This window comes from Schistocerca cancellata, unplaced genomic scaffold (assembly GCF_023864275.1).
Source record: "Schistocerca cancellata isolate TAMUIC-IGC-003103 unplaced genomic scaffold, iqSchCanc2.1 HiC_scaffold_1106, whole genome shotgun sequence".
Lineage (NCBI taxonomy): Eukaryota > Metazoa > Arthropoda > Insecta > Orthoptera > Acrididae > Schistocerca > Schistocerca cancellata.
The window spans coordinates 5,946,979-5,964,217 of NW_026047105.1; positions in this window are offsets into that span (position 1 = coordinate 5,946,979).

Here is a 17,239-nt window from a genome sequence, read left to right on the forward strand (position 1 = left end):
TACGACAATCCAAAGCTGATCCAAATCGAAGTGTATCCCTTCGGTAGGTTTACTTGTCAGACAGCTCCCTTGGTTTTCATGGAATAAGAAGAAACAGGAGAAAAAGGCATTAAATTGTTACTTCCAATTACGAAAACAGTGTAGGCTTACCACAGCACCAGGAAGAATTTAAAAAAAATTCTTAACCGATGATTCACATTAAACAAATCATAAATATTTGAAAATACCATCCAGAACATAAAAACAATGATCGGAGTGTCTTAATTTCCTTCCGTATGCCCACATACCTCACTGTGACGAGAGATTATCTTTACTATCAGATGGTTCAAGAGCTTTGTTAATAGTTGTTCCACAGAGCTATGTGGAAAACAAGAGAAGTCCTTAAGTATGGCTGGTGGGATGTAATTCGTTTCTATAATGAATCTCTGTATCACAGAGCTTCGGAGACCTTACTCCCCTGGAGGAATCTGCAGGGTAAACCTTCTGTCTCAGCTCAGAAGCACAGTTAGCTACTGCAGTGTACGGACAGAGCTGAAGACTCGGGGGAGGTGGAAGGGCTCGGCCTTGTTAAAGCGAACTGGATGCCCGGCGCAGGAGTGGCTCTCGTTACCTTACGTCTTGAATTTCCTACAGGACGGATACATTTGTTAGCTTCTATCCCCTGAAGATTCCGGGAACGGAAGGTTACGGGAAAGAAGATAGTGTGCAGCGATCCGAGGCGTTGTTACGCCAGTCTTACACATAGTAAGGGTTTGAAGAGTGCGTTATTCCTAGAGTTCTTACAGGTCAGTGACGGATATCAGTTATTCGTTATTACTTTAAAATTATCATTCGTCTTTTTCGGTCCTATACTGAAACTTCCATCTGTAAAATAGTACCATAACCATTTTTTACACTGTAGTTGCAACTCAAATCCCACATTAGCATAATTGCGTAGGATAGGTTAAAAAATTATGGTACTAAAATTCCTGTTATCTCAGTGATGTAGCCCTAATGAATGGTTCACAATTTCGTCTGCCATATATTACATAATACTAACAATAATAATAAAAATAATAATAAACTACGTAACGTCTGTTATGAAATGATTGTTGTGTGAAGTATTTGAATCTCTGCTTACTATTGTGATATGGAGTCAACCTTAAATTCGTAACGAATCGCGATACATCTGTATATTTCTATAACGTGGAGAAGTCAAAGTTCAAAAGGGAACCGTCATACAGTGGACTATGTAGAAGAAAATAAAAAAAAGGTCAGCAGAGGAAAAGAAAGGAAAACAAAAAACAGTAAATCGTAAACATTGTAAATATACAACGGCTAGATAATAACATTATTAGCATATCTGGCATGCAGCCAAATGAAACAGATTCTGTCCTTGCATAAATCCGTGCTATACGGTGTTTCTTGTGTCGAAAGTACGCCTACAGAAAGTGTGGTGTCACCGCCAGACACCACACTTGCTAGGTGGTAGCTTTAAATCGGCCGCGGTCCATTAGTACATGTCGGACCCGCGTGTCGCCACTGTCAGTAATTGCAGACCGAGCGCCGCCACACGGCACCTCTAGAGAGACGTACTAGCACTCGCCCCAATTGTACGGACGACTTTGCTAGCGACTACACTGACGAAGCCTTTCTCTCATTTGCCGAGAGATAGTTAGAATAGCCTTCAGCTAAGTCCATGGCTACGACCTAGCAAGGCGCCATAAACCATATCTAGAGAGAGTCTCACTTGTATCATCAAGAATGCTGTATACAAATGATGGATTAAAGTTAAGTATTCCAGCAGCTACGTACTTTTCTTTATAGCATTCATTACGTATCCTGTTTGAGACTTAAGCAAGCCTGCGTGAATTAAACGCGTGCCATTCGGTTACCCGTCACTGTGGACTGGCTGTCTTGTCAGTCCACTACGGAAAGAATCATGGTTCCACATTTGCGTCAACGCCCAGAGGAAGGTATTTCACACATTTAAAAACAGGTCTAAAGAGAGATATTATATGCTTCATAAGGCACTTATTAACCTCATCAATCCTTATGTGGCATATATGTTAAATGCTTCTTTTATTTTCTTCTGGCTCACTGTATTAACTAACCGTGTTGGGACTGATCATAGTGCATACCTTACATCGTGCTGTTTCAGAGCAAATATTTTTCCGTTTTTGCGATCACCCGGTATGTTTCAACACCTGGCTAAAGAAAATTGTTTATCGTATTGTGAGCATGAAATCGAGAAATAATGGTAATTTCTGATTATTTTGATTAAGTTTTGGCTAGAATGTGGTTAGAATATGCTGTAATACGCAAACATATCCAAAACGATTTAATTAGTAATTGCTTACTTCAACTTAACGGTATGCCGATACTATTTTTTCGGTGTAGCACTGTGTTTATATTCGGCAACTATCTATACTATGATAGTCACAAGAGAGGATGTAAGAAGCAGAAGAGAGCGAAGAAGAGGAATGTCATGACGAAAAATGTCGTTTGAACGAGAAAGCGGCACAGAACATTAAATTCAGTTCCATCACCTACAGCAAACAAATTGTGTGCTATGTAGCTGTCTCACGTTATGAACCCTCCCGTCCACCCGCTCCCGCCCCACCCCCCCCGCCCACACACACACTTATTAAGGAAACCTATCAAATGTAGTTGAAAATTTGTGTTATAATAAAATATGAGTTAGTGATATTTTCATAAATATAATTACGTATTTCAGTAGTCACCAGAAAACGTATTACAACTAGAATTTTAGAAAACATTGTCAGTGATCTTTCATTAACATTATAATTGAAAAACACAGTCCTGATCGCGAATTTCTTTTCATTGGAATGACTGGTTTCAATCCTTAAGGATCATCTTCAGACTCCAGAACGGCACATGGGCTTCTATGGAGGAAGCTGTGCTGACCAACGACGCTGAACTGACTGGATGAAAAATATATTTGAGTCCTCAAGTTGCATATATACTAATATCTTAATGTTTTGGTGAATCATGCCTTTTTTCTTATTCACACCACGTTACTATTCGAATTGAGGTGGAAAAAGTTTCTCTTAAATCACTCGTTTTCACAAACTACAGCTCGTAAAAAAGTGAAGTATCTGAAATTAAGACAGTTCTGAAAATTTGTGAACTCAGTGGTTTTTGTAACAGCAATACATTAATCTCTTTCCCTCACCTTCGCATTTGGAAGCCCTGCTCACAATATCCTGCAGTGAACGTTACATGTTTCCGTGAATCTGTTGTTAATGGCACTTTCCAGTTCGTTGTTGTTGATTCCACACTGTACTAGAAAACCTACCATCAACAATACTACCTACCTACTACAAACATTAGGCCGGTCCTTTAGTTTGTAGCGTATTTACTTTGCATGTTGGTATTCTGGTTGCTATGGATTCATAACTCGATTGTCATTTTTATTTGTAGTTCAGAACTGCTATTTGAGTTTGTATATTGCTATTTCGGAATTGGGCGCGTGGTCTCGGGACACCGTCCTCGATTAGTAATAAAAGACCATCTCGTTCGACGGTCATGGTCAGACAGACATTCCGAAATCTGATACTAGATTGTAAGGCGTACCCAGAAGCAGTATAGACTCAGATCACAGTGTAGTAGTGATGAAGAGTAGGCTGAAATTTAAGACAATCAGGATCACAGTGTAGTAGTGATGAAGAGTAGGCTGAAATTTAAGACAATCAGGAAGAAGCAAGATGCAAAGAAGTAGGATACGGAAGTACTGAGATATGTAAAGATACACCTCAAATCCTCTAAGGCTATAGATGCTGCAATAAGAAATAGCTCAGTAGGCAGTAAATTTGAAAAGGAAATCACAGAATACGGAGAGAAAAATGTAGGTACAAAAAGGTAACAGCGAAGAAACCAAGGGTAACAGAAGGAGTATTTCAGTTGATCGAAGAAATTCAGAAGTACCAAACGTTTCAGGGAAACTCAGAAGTACAGAAGTAGAGGTTCCTGAGGAATGAAATAAGTGGGATGAGCGGGAAAGTTAAGACAAAATGGCTGCATGAAAAATGTGAAGAAATCGATAAAGAAACGATTGTCGGAAGGACTGACTCAACATATAGAAAAGCCAAACAACCGTAGGTGAAATCAAAATCAGGCGTGGAAACATTAACAGTGCAACTGGAATTCCGCTGTTAAATGCAGAGGAGGGAGAGACGATACGTGGAAAGAGTACACTGAGGGCGAAAATTTGTCTGATGTGATAGAAGAAGAAACGGGAGTTGATTTAGAAGGATAGAGGGTCCGTTACTAGAATCAGAATTTAACAGAGCTCTGGAAGACTTAATATCATGTAAGACAGATGGGGTGGGCAACATTCCATTAGAACTTCTAAAATCATTGTGGAAGTGGCAAGAAAGCGGTTACTGACGTTGCTGTTTAGAAAGTATGAAACTGGCGATATTACATCTAACTTTCGGAAAAATATCATCCATTCAATTCCGAAGGCTACAAGAGCTGACACGTACGAGAATTATCGCACTATCGGCTTAGTAGCTCATGCATCTAAGATGCTGACAAGAATAATAAACAGAGGATTTGAAAAGAAAACTGAGAGTGAGTTAGATGAGACGAGTTTGGCCTTAGGAAACGCAAAGTCACCTGAGAGGCAATTCTGACGTCGAGTTTAGTATGGATACAAAACTAAAGAAACGTCAAGACGCGTTTACAAGATTTCCCGACTTGGAAAAGCGTTCAAAAATGTAAAATGGTGCCACATGTACGAAATTATGGGGAAAATAAGGTAAATATACGGGGCCTGGTATAATACAAGATGTACAAGAGCTACGTGCGAATAATAAGAGTGGAGGGCTAAGAGCCAATTGCGCGGACTAAAAAGGGTGTAATACAGGAATGTAGTCTTTCGGCCCTACTCTTCAGTCCGTACATCGAAGAAGCAATGATAGAACTAATAGAAAGTTTCAGGATTGGAACTAAAATTCAGGGTGAAAGGGTATCAATGATACAATTCGCTGATGCCTTTGCTATCCTCAGTAAAAGTGAGGAATTACGATATCTGCTTATTGGAATGAATGTGAGTACAGAATATGGATTAAGAGTAAATCTAAGGAAGGCGAAAGTAATGATAAGTAGCAGAAATGAGAATAGCGAGAATGTTAGCATCTGGGTTGATGATCACGAATTAAATGAGGTTAAGAAATTTTATAACCTAGGCAGCAAAATAACCAATGACGGACGGAGCAAAGAGGACATCAAAAGCAGATTAGTACTGTCAGAAACGGCATTCCTAACCAACTAAAGTCTACTAGTATCAAACATAGGCCCTCATTTGACGAGGAACTTTCTGAGAATATCATTTCGAGCACAGCATTGTATGGTAGTGGAACATGAACTGTGGGAAAACCGGAGCAGAAGAGATTAGAAGCGTATGAGATGTGTTGCTACAGGCGAATGTTGAAAATTTGGTGGACAGATAAGGTAAGGAATTAGGACATTCTGTCCAGAATTGTAAAGGAAAGGAATATGAAGAAAACACTGACAAGAAAAAGGGCTGGATGATGGGAAGTCTATTGACACATCAGGGAATAACTTTATTAGTAGTGAACAGAGCTTTGGATGACAAATGTTGTGGAGGAAGACAGAATACAGCCAGCAGATAATCGAGGACGTAGGTTGCATGTGCTACTCTGATACGAAGAAGTACAGGAGAGTATCCGTGGCGTGCCGCATTAAAGCAGTCTGAAGACTATTGACTCAAAAAACAGTTGTCATTTTGTCATTTGGAGATACTGAGCGGAGCTGTGCAAGCTAGAAAATGGAGTGCCAAATGAATAGATCGGAACGTTTTTACATGTTCGCCTGTTTGAGTTCGGTAGAGGAGTGACTGCAGAGGAGGCAGAAAGAAACATCCGCACCATGAATGGCGATAATGCCACTCAAATGGTTCAAATGTCTCTGAGCACTATGGGACTTAACATCTTAGGTCATCAGTCGCCTAGAACTTAGAACTACTTAAACCTAACTAACCTAAGGACATTACACACATCCATGCCCGAGGCAGGATTCGAACCTGCGACCGTAGCGGTCGAGCGGTTCAGCGCCTAGAACTGCTCGGCCAAACCGGCTGGTGATAATTCCACTGGACGGAGCACGGCAAGAAAATGGTTTTCTCGTTTTGAGGAGGACCGTTTTAACATTAGTGGCTCTTCACGTTCAGGAAGACCTTCGGAGTAAGCTCAAGATCGTTTAAGTGCATTAATCCTCTATGATCCACGTCATACTGGAGAACTGCCAAATGTGATCATTCCTACCATCGTGAGATATTTGCATGAAATGGGGAATATTCTGCACTCAGGTGTATGGATACCGCATGCTGTAGACCAAAATCACAAAATCGGGGGTGGTCATAGATGCATCTCTGCCTAGTCGTCATCCATTGGCTCGTGAACAACACCTAGCATTCCCAAGCTCCATCGTTACTGACTGCGGGGAATGGAATCCCTACCCTAATATAAGGAAAAGAAAGGAATGTTTGTGCCGAAAGAAAGCAGCAACTCCCCCTACAAAGTCTTGTGTGCATCCACAAAAGGTAATGTTATGAATCCGGTGGAACACCGACGGTATGGTGTATTACGATTGCTTCCCGGAAGTGTCAATATCACTGCTGACATTTATTGTCCATTACGGAGACGTCTGAGGAAATCCAACGACTGCATGAACTTACGATAGTTCATCATAACGCCAGTGTGCATTCTGCTAGACTGACAAAAACACTCTACGGGAGTTGGGTTGGGATGCCTTCTTCACCGATGTTATTCACGTTATCTTGTGCCCTCAGATTTTCACCTTTCCCACTTTCTACAGAACAAACTCAGAGGAACTGCCTTTCCAGACGAAATTGCCCTCCTAACGTGCCTCGGCCAGATCTATCCCTGTGGTTTCTACAGTCGCGGAATTGAAAGGTTACCACAGCCTTGTGAGACTGATGAAAGGTGTGAAGGAGAATACATTATACATGACTAAAGTTTCTGTTCTGAGTACCTGTTGGTTTATTAAACTTACGGTAAAACGCTACGAACTTATGCACCGACCTAATAGCATTGCGCTAGACGTTTTACAGAAATGCATCCAAAGAGGATCCTATAGGCACGAAATCGCCTATAAGTTGTAGCATTTCCTTATAGAAGTAATTCCCTTTAGAGCTCCTCTCAGTGACAAGATAACTAATCATGTATGTGATGGCGTATATTACAACGAATCTGTCCCGTCGTCATAATAGGCTGTACCGTAGATTTCTAGTCTCGCCTACTGCTAACAGCAAGATTTAATGCCTCAACCATTCACATAATTTATAACACACTACTGGCCATTAAAATTGCTACACCAAGAAGAAATGCAGATGATAAACGAGTATTCATTGGACAAACATATTCTATTTGAACTGACATGTGATTACATTTTCACGCAATTTGGCTGCACAGATCCTGAGAAATCAGTACCCAGAACAAGTACCTCTGGCCGTAATAACGGCCTTCATACGCCTGGGCATTGAGTCGAACAGAGCTTGGATGGCGTGTACAGGTGCAGCTGCACATGCACCTTCAACACGATACCACAGTTCATCAACAGTAGTGACTGGCGTATTGTGACGAGCCAGTTGCTCGGCCACCATTTGACTAGACGTTTTCAGTTGGTGAGACATCTGAAGAATGTGCTGGTCAGGGCAGCAGTCGAACACTTTCTGTATCCAGAAAGGCCCGTATAGGACCTGCAATATGCGGTCGTGCATTATCCTGCTGAAATGTAGAGCCACGGGTCGTAACACACCTGAAATGTAACGTCCACTGTCCAAAGTGCCTTCAATGCGAACAAGAGGTGACCGAGACGTGTAGCGCATGGCACCCCATACCATCACGCCGGGGGATATGCTTCGAATGTGCGTTCACTGCGATATCGCCAATCATGGATGCGACCATCGGATTGTAGAGTGAAGAGAACCTGGATTCATCCGAAGAAATGACGTTTGGCCATTCGTGCACCCAAGTTCGTCGTTGAGTACACCATCGCAGTCGCTCCTGTCTGTGATGCAGCGTCAAGGGCAACCGCAGCCACGGTATCCGAGTTTATAGTCCATGCTGCTGCAAACGTCGTCGAACTCTTCGTGCAGATGGTTGTTGTCTTGAAAACGTCCCCATCTGTTGACTCAGGGATCGAGATGTGGATGCACGATCCGTTACAGCCATGCGGATAAGATGCCTATCATCTCGAATGCTAGTGATACGAGGCCGTTGAGATCCAGCACGGAATTCTGTATTACCCTCCTGAACCCACCGATTCCATATTCTGCAACCAGTCATTGAATCTCGACCAACGCTAGCAGCAATGTCGTGATACGATAAACCGAAATAGCGATAGGCTACAATCCGAACTTTACCAAAGTTGGGAACGTGATGGTACGCATTTCTCCTCCTTACACGAAGCATCACCCCAACGTTTCACCAGGCAACGCCGGTCAACTGCTGTTTGTGTATGAGAAATCGGTTGGAATCTTTCCTCATGTCAGCACGTTGTAGGTGTCGCCACCGGCGCCAACCTTGTGTGAATGCTCTGAAAAGCTAATCATTTGCATATCACAGCATGTTCTTCCTGTCGGTTAAATTTCGCATCATCTTCGTGTTGTAGCAATTTTAGTGGCCAATAGTGTATATCGGCCAAAAGAGTCGTACAGCTTACCGTCCATACATAGTAGTCCACCGATCTCGGAGCTGCAGGTAACTGTGTTGTAGTTTCGAGCCAGAGGTGGGGGGGAGGCAACAGAGCGTTTCCCATAAACACAGCTGTACGTCGGATCGGGCACCGGAACAAACTTGAACCCAACACATATTCTTAGACTGGAGTGGAAGTTTACATTTGTAGATGTAAAGGCCACTATCGAACGCAGGAAACGTCCCGGTGACATGAGAGTTACACAAGGAATTGTTTAGGTGTCATTTACAGCGTTACAGATTGGCTCTTAGGAATAACTATCATGTCCCTAGTGTGTGGTCTTTCGGTTGTCAGAACTCTCAGCGATACGCAGCAGTTAGCGAGACTGATGAAAAATAATGATACTGACCAGAAGAAAGAACATGAGCTTGCCAAGGGGGTGCAGTGTCGTATCCAGGGAGAGATCTCTGCCGAACGTTAGGAGAGTGATGGTCCAGCTGTGGTGTCACGGGGAGACGACACAACAGGGACGTCGGTAATGACCTTGAAAAGACGTGGCTTATGATCATCATTGTGAGTAAGACCAGACTTTATCCTCTGGCTGTCTCAAGACACGCACCACCCACCACATGCACGCCGCCTTCAGAGGATTACAGTCAATTCCAGCGAGCATTCAGTCGCACCACCAGCAGCTCAACCATCACCCACAGTGGAAATGACATGTACTCCTGCACTCCCACCAAAGTGCGCCCGCCGGTTCCCTTTGTCTCTTGGAAACACAACAAAAAATCCTGGTAGTAACGGAAATACTTCAAGTATTCTATATTAGTAACTTGTAAAGTATTTATAGCAATGTGCATGAGATAAATATTTGTGACAAATTAAATTTTTGCTGCTGTCGCTCCTAATCACCTCATTCGATATGCAAGTGCCACATTCAGCTGTTAAATTTATTACTATTAATGAATGTCAACATAAACTACAACATTTTCCATCCTTCTACACCATGATTCATTAGATTACAACTGAATATTCTCTTATTTTCGTATAATGTCATATTTCTAAGTAGGTGGGAAGACCGTCGCCTTTCTGCTACAGTATATTCACTGATTTTGTTGCTAAACGAGCTGCGATTTTTCTTTTTTCTACTATTCATCAGACTTGTTTTTGTTTTGTTTACTTTCAACTCTGAATTTATATTCCTAATGTTGTCGTTTGGATTTAACAAACTGTGTCACACTTTCGCAATCATGGTTTCGCCTACGCGACCGCTTTTATAAGTAACTGATCCACTTGCACATAAACTCATCTCCAGAATTTTTTATTTTCATTTTTTCAGAGTCTCCGATACACGTAGCCTTCTTACGTAATACATAATTTTTAGTCATATATCTAACAGTTTTACTAAGATGTTTCTGTACTGAATAAATCTGCCACATGTGGAGTAATGGGGATTAAACAGGTAAGCATTCTAAGAATTTGCACAAAACCGAATAGAACTACAACATGATTCGTAGTAATTAACTTGCCATGTGTTTGACACTGCAGCCGTTATATTACATCTGGGGAGCGAAACGGTCTGACACTAAGATATTCAAGACCCCGTGTAAAAAACCAGGATTCAAGTCTTCTTAAATTTTAATTGGATAGGCCTCGACACAGCTTTGGTCGCAGTAACCTTAGAAAATTTCTTTCGGCTAAGTGAGCATGAATCCTAGAAAAAGAAGGAAGGAAGATAGATTGGATATAACGTCCCGTCGACATCGAAGTCATTAGAGAAAGAGCGCAAGTATCATTCCATCATGGAAGAGAAATTTGATTGGCCGTGTCCTTTCTTAGAATCAATCCTTGAGCGATTTAGGGAAATCACGGAAAACCTAAATCTAGATGGCTGGACGCGGATTTGAACCATTGTTCCCTCGAATGCAAGTCCAATGTGCTAGGACATTACCTCGTTGTACCAGCGCAGTGAGGCGATGCATCACAGATAGGTATGTCGAAAGAAACCGACCTATGCCGACTACGACTGGTGCCGAAGGTCATCGTGACCTATGTCCCATTTCTCCGAAAATTGATGCTGAGACTCAAGACGTCGTCGAACTCACGTCATAGACGTCAGCAGCAGCGAATACCTACCCCAAAAACAGGAGACAGAATCTAGTTTTCATAGAAGGTGTGCACAGACTTTTGCCATAAAACCTTACTGCCATACTAACGTTCCTTGAGGAATACTGTAGTATCTTCCAGCTCGGACATAACGCCGAAATCTTCCCACTGCAGATAAGGGTAGTCGTACCGCCCAAAATGCCAGAATTAGACTTTTTTAATTTATGCAGATTATTAAAACATGAATACTTACGCTTAATTTGGTGTTTGATTTATCGAAATAATCGAATATTTACTATTTTAAATAAATATTTGAAAATAATCATACACTGAAGTTTCTGAGAAATTTATTTTGCATGATTGGTGGAGAGTAAACCATGTTGTGACTTGTCTGTTAGAGAACTAGAGAACATGAAGCGTGTGCAGAAGAGGACGAGCACGAGAATGCGTAGACAAACAGCAATTGGGACCTGCGAAGTTATCAGATGGTCCAAGTATAGGGCGTCGATTGACTGATAAACAAACTGACAGGCTATTGGAAGTAACAGGGATAATTAAAAAAAAAAAAAAAGAAGAGAGCTGTTTCGGTACCTCATGTCCACAAGCTGACCACAAGGAGACCTAATGAACTTGCGTTGGCTGAGCCCTGCTAGATCTGTGTGGGGGAACTTGTCAGTAGCATATCCCCAGTAAAAGCATAAATCACCCCTGCTCAAGTTGCTGACTGGCTGAGCTGCACTAAAAATTATTACGTCTTATGTGTGGAAACGTTACGCAGGAAGAGGAATAAAAGAAAACAACTAAATAAATAAAAGTATCATAGCAAAAGAAACATATTATGTAGTAAAACACGAAATAAAAGAAAAGTTAGCGTTTGGGAATTTTATTTTTAGACCATACTTTTTTGATGCTGAGTGTACAAAGAACTATGAATAACAATTTCTTGTTCAGGTCACCACAAAGACAACAGAAGCACACTCAATTTAGTGAAGGAAAAACTAAAAACTATTTCTGTAGGCGGCAAAACTCACTAGCCATGAGCGTTAGTAGTAATCTTCTTCAATTAGACAAAAATGGACACGACCAAGAGATAGTCGTTTTGGAAACGTACATGCTTTCTACACTTGTCTGCTTGATACCTATGACCACTACAGAGGCTGTGATATACTTCTTTATTATGAACAGGATCAAGAAGTTTTTGAGAAGTACGTTAATTGAGACCAGGTCGAGTGTATGAGCAAAGCTCTCAGGGAAAAATGCCATGAGGCAAAGCATTCCAAATATCAGATAATCGGTTATTGCTTCATTTGTTTCAGGGAACGGCATAGGTGTGGCCTTTGTACACGATAAATGTACTGATTTTCTGTCAAGATAATTTCTTTTATTGTAACTACACTTTGTACGAAAACTGAGTGTTACGTTCGGTACATGTTATGAGTTTCATACGAGTAGACGCGTATCATGTGAACGCCTAATGGTAGCGGTCACGAACAGCCACTGGCGGCTGAGCTCATTGTGAGAGACCAGATTTGGTTTTATATATGCAACAAACGGTTCGTTAGCGTAGAGGTCACTTTAAGGCAGAATCCTAAGTCTGTATTCAGCACCCTCCAGCAGGCGTCGATTGTCACTGAAAGAGATTTGGAATAACCCCCCATCAGAATGATTGGTGTGTGCGCCATTAAATTTCTCATGAGATTTAATCCACAACGTGAGACATTGTTAGTCATTGTGATGACCAATATTCCCCATAAAATCCAATCACTGAAGTTGAACAAATGTCGCCTTTTTTTTTTTTTTACAAATACTAACCACGATATTCACCCCACTTTCGTGAAATGAGTCATGTGAGAGATGGAAGTAGCCGTCTCTGTGTCACAATTCCTATTTAAGTCGCGCTTACCTTTAAGAAGCGATCCCAAAGAAATGTATGAATTGCAGACGCACCATAAGCAATTTCGCGATATGAACTCGTACGAGTACGGCAAGAAGGGAAAAATGAATTGATTGTTGCTGTTAATAAACATCATCCTCCTTTACCTCCTCTGCATTACTGCAAATGACATGTCAATGAGCTCATTTGTTCTGTGCATGCAGTACTCATGAGGCGCTTACTCGTTTCTACTGCACTGTGTGGAATACGAAGGTTCTGTTATAGTTCATTAACCTGCTGTCTTAAAAGTTGATGTCCCCAGCGCAGAAAACAGAACGCTGGTCGTAGGTTCTGTATCTTGAGGCTGAAACTGACTTTTAGCAAGTTTCTGTTCTGAAATTATATATCACTTCTTTGGGATGCCACTCGCGTATTTTAATATAGCCACACGAGAAGACTACATGATTTAATACAACACTTTCTGACACAGCAAAGTACATTATCAAACACAATGTTTACGAGCATGTCTCTTTACACTATTTGTGGCACGTCTCTGTGCCTCATGGCTACCGGAGTGAACCCTTTAACACTGAATACTGGCAAACACATCATGCCACAGACAAAATGACTGTACATCTCGACTGCCTAATCCAGAGTGACGAACAGCCCGAAACACTTCGCGCGCCATACCACAAAAGGCGTGACCCGAACGCTTCCGAAGTGCTTCGTCTACAATTCCGCCAGCGTTTTGTTTTTCATTTAACTTGTTTTTAATAATTCTAAAATGACTGATTGACAGTCAGCTGCTGATAGATATTTATATTAAGAAATGAAGTAATTCCAATGAGTAGTTTAACCAATAATAATAACTAAATTTTAACATTTTGGCGACCTTGCTCCAAACACAGCAGCCAATCACAGAGCAGTAGCATTATGAAGGTGGTCTTTTTCACGGGAATGGTACCTCACACCATATTTCGTCATCTATAGATTTGCATCTCCACTGCTCTGGGAACAGCTTCTTGGAGCCTAATATAATGGCTGACTAAGCCAGAAGTATTACACGAGCTGTAATAATACCAAGAAATAACTGAAAGGTCCAGGAAGTTCATCCATTGATTTAGCAAGTCGACTTACATCAATAATCCGACCTTCCGATCGCCATTTTGTTCACATATTCCAACTACCTGCACTGTATGAACAATCCACCAATGAGTGCTAACTTTGTGTGTTCTGATTGACCAGACCAGATACTCCTAATGGCGAACGCTACAAGTGGCACGAAACCAAGAGCTATCTTAAATTCGCTAACGAAATTATTAAAGCATGCACGAGAACATCGCACAAAATACGAAAAGCAAGAGGAAAATGGTAGAACACTAACATCCTGTGTAGCTGTTAACACCAGGACGTGCCATTTATTTCGTGATATTAAAGCAAGGCGCTTCTACCTGAAAATTCTCTTTACATTCTACACTGCAAAAATTACGATTGTGTGACTTTAAGTAAAATATACGGAACGGGAATTTCAAGATTATATGATACATTGGTAATAGGACCACAATAATTATTCGAAGGATAAATTTATTTATTGTAACAGCACATTATTATAAGAAGCTGATTTCGTGGAGCCCTTAAAACAAACGTACATACAAAATCGACAATGAAGCTGTTCGGAAAATTTTCAGATGGAGAACTTCCACACAGTTCTAAGTTTGAAGCATATATGTGGGTTGAGCAATGTTATCCAACTTTGTCTGTTGCTAGGTGGTAGTGGCGATGGCATAGTATGGCCATAGATAAACAAGTACAGGCTTTACTTGCCTACATTTGAGTATATTCTGTTTGGCGCTTTGTGCTTCCGTTGGATACATGGTTGCATGGAAGGTATCACTGTAGTATCACATTCACACACATACAATAGACGTTCACTATACACAAACAGAACAGTTTAATTGTGGGTAGGACGACGTCCTTTACGAAGACGATGTCCCACAAATAAAAGAATATGGCACCAATCGCCCAATTACGACTAAGGTATTCGGCAGGTTTGCATTTGTAGTAAGGCAGATGTCGGAACCGGTAAACCCCTCCCACTTATTCGTAATTGGGATCCACCATTTCTCACACTATCGGATTGTCTGATAATTGGCTGAATAGAAACGTGACTGTCACGCTCCAAATCGAGGTCGTCTCCGGTACACCACCATCATTACCCCGTGACGACGGACAATACGACGGACCACCGTGGTCCAGATGACCGTCTCAGTGAAATTTTGTGTAGTGAATGTATTTGTAACAAGGTAAGCCCGCTAAATCACGCAGGGCTAACAGATAGTTAGGATTGTGGAAAGGGCCAAGGGAGTTGTGGTCGTATTCATGTCACATACGTAATTTATTATCATTTAGTTCACAAATACGCTTTTGAAAGAATTAAGTTGGCTTCGCGGCTGAAAGCCTCCAAACCGATGCTTTAAAATAAGTTCAATTTTGAAAAAGACATTACAGTTAAATTTGCAAATAAGAAAAATCGTTTATATATACGAGATCAGGTTGCGGACCGGCTGCAGGCCGCCGGATTAAATCTTCAAAATTTCAAATAAACTATGATGATTACTTAAGGCAGGAGGCCACAATGTTATGATGCTAAAAGGGCTGATGGCCCGCAAGGCGCACAGGAAGAGATAAACAAACGCAATAAGACGCCTGAAAGCCGCAAAGTTAAATTCTGCAAATTAAGGAAATATACAGGGTGAGTCACCTAACGTTACCGCTGGATATATTTCGTAAACCACATCAAATACTGACGAACCGATTACACAGACTGAACGTGAGGAGAGGGGCTAGTGTAATTGTTTCATACAAACCATACAAAAATGCACGAAAGTATGTTTTTTAACACAAACCTAGGTTTTTTAAATGGAACCACGTTAGTTTTGTTAGCACATCTGAACATATAAACAAATACCTAATCAGTGCCGTTTTTTGCATTGTAAAATGTTAATTACATCCGGAGATATTGTAAACCTAAGTTGACGCTTGAAACCTCTGACGTTCAGTTTCTTGTTGCCACAAACACGGGCCATGGTCGGCGAGCAGCATCTGCAGGGACATGTTTACAATTACGACCGTGTTTACGAGTGTGGCTGTAGTGCACTGTTGTGGTTTGGTCTAGCTATCGCAGTGTCCGCATGTAGCGCTTGCTGCTATTGTTATTCTTCATTCGTCTCCGTACGCAGACCAACTGTAGTACACCGTGTTACCAGACGTCTGTGATAGTGTAGTGTTGTAGGAACTGTGACACGCAAACAGATCCGTGACAGGACCGTCACAGGAGAAGCGGGTGCAGTTGGTGTGTTGGCTGCTGTTGCCGTGAACCCACACATGAGTACACGGGACATTGCGAGAGCCGGTGGACTGAGTCAAAGTAGTGTCATGCGCATACTGCATCGTCACCGCTTTCACCCGTTTCATGTGTCGCTATATCAGCAATTACATGGTGATGACTTTAATCATCGAGTGCAATTCTGTCAATGGGCATTAACAGAGAATGCGTTGCAGTTCTACCTGTTTACCGATGAAACGGGTTTCACAAACCACGGGGCAGTGAATCTACGGAACATGCATTACTGGTCCGTGGACAATCCTGGGTGGCTCAGACAGGTAGAGCGACAGCGACCGTGGACTGTAAATGTATGGTGCGGAATCATTGGCGACCACCTCATTGGTCCTCACTTCATTGCAGGGGCCTAAACAGCTACAACATATATCGCGTTTCTACAGAATGATCTGCCAACGTTGCTCGAAAATGTCCCACTGAAAACGCGTCGACGTATGTGGTATCAGCATGATGGTGCACCTGCACATTCCGCAATTAACACTAGGCTGACCCTTGACGGGATGTTCGACGGGCGTTTCATAGGACGTGGAGGACGCATAAATTGGACATCCCGTTCTCCTGATCTTACACCTCTGGACCTCTTTCTGTGGGGTACGTTAAAGGAGAATGTGTACCGTGATGTGCCTACAACCCCAGAGGATATGAAATAACGTATTGTGGAGGCCTGCGGCGACATTACACCAGATGTACTGCGGCGTGTACGACATTCATTACGCCAGAGATTGCAATTGTGTGCAGCAAATGATGGTCACCACATTGAACATCTATTGGCCTGACATGTCGGAACACACTCTATTCCACTCCGTAATTGAAAACGGAAACCACGTGTGTATGTGTACCTCACCCCTCATGGTAATGTACATGTGCGTCAGTGAAAAAGACCCATAAAAAGGAGTTAGCATGTGGACGTAAAGGTGCTGTTCCAGTCTCTTCTGTACCTAACGTCCACCACCGTTCCCTTTCGATCCCTACACGATCGAACAGCGGAGGAGTGGTACTCAAGCGTCAACTTTAGGTTACAATATCTCCGGGTGTAATTAACATTTTACAATGCAACAAACGGCACCGATTACGTATTTGTTTATATGTTCAGATGTGCTAACAAAACTAACGGGGTTCCATTTAAAAAAACGTAGTTTTGTGTTAAAGAAAATACTTACGTGCATTTATTATGG